The sequence below is a fragment of the Myotis daubentonii genome, chromosome 18 (assembly GCF_963259705.1).
Source record: "Myotis daubentonii chromosome 18, mMyoDau2.1, whole genome shotgun sequence".
NCBI lineage: Eukaryota > Metazoa > Chordata > Mammalia > Chiroptera > Vespertilionidae > Myotis > Myotis daubentonii.
The window spans coordinates 15,870,191-15,870,910 of NC_081857.1; the positions used below are offsets into that span (position 1 = coordinate 15,870,191).

The 720-nt window shown below is 39.9% G+C and overlaps 1 non-coding gene across 1 annotated transcript; it reads left to right on the forward strand.

Annotated features, from left to right (window-relative positions):
* Window positions 1–317: 317 nt before the first annotated feature.
* LOC132221445 (U2 spliceosomal RNA) lies at window positions 318–508 on the forward strand. Its single transcript, XR_009449993.1, has one exon. It is a non-coding gene; the product is annotated as a U2 spliceosomal RNA (small nuclear RNA).
* Window positions 509–720: the final 212 nt, after the last annotated feature.

Sequence of the window (720 nt, forward strand, 5' to 3'; positions counted from 1 at the left end):
ATAGATATACAACCTAAATTTCCCCAAATGACTATATATTATTATTTCCCCCATAAAGATGAAATGTATAAATATAATAGAATTTCCACTTACTGTATCAAGAACTCCAGTGAGGCCCAGCCAGTGTAGCTCAGTGTTTGAGCATCGACCCATCAACCAGGAGGTCACGGTTTGATTCCCATTCAGGGCACTTGCCCAGGTTGGGAGCTCGTGCAGGAGGCAGCTGATCAGTGCTTCTCTCTCGTCATTGATGTTTCTATCTCTCCCTCTTCCTTCCTCTTTGAAATCAATTAAAAAATATATTAAAAAGAAATTCCATCGCTTCTCGGCCTTTTGGCTCTGATCAAGTGTAGTATCTGTTCTTATCAGTTTAATATCTGATATGTCCTCTATCTGAGGACATTATATTAAATGTGTTTTTAGAGTAGGGAGATGGAATAGGAGCTTGCTCTGTGTACTCCACGCATCGACCTGGTATTGCAGTACCTCTGGGAATGGTGCACACACACACACACAAAAAAGAATTCCAGTGAAGAGATGTCAGTAACAAAGACCTTACATCTACCAGGAATTACTGTCCTGGAAGTGAAATCTGAAGAATATTCAGAACTTTACAGCAATCTCCCTTGTTCTAAATCTCTGATCACCCTTGGTCGGTTTCTCTCTTTTTAATCCTTAGACAATGCGCATCTTAAAGATTTACCACATGGTGTTAAAAGT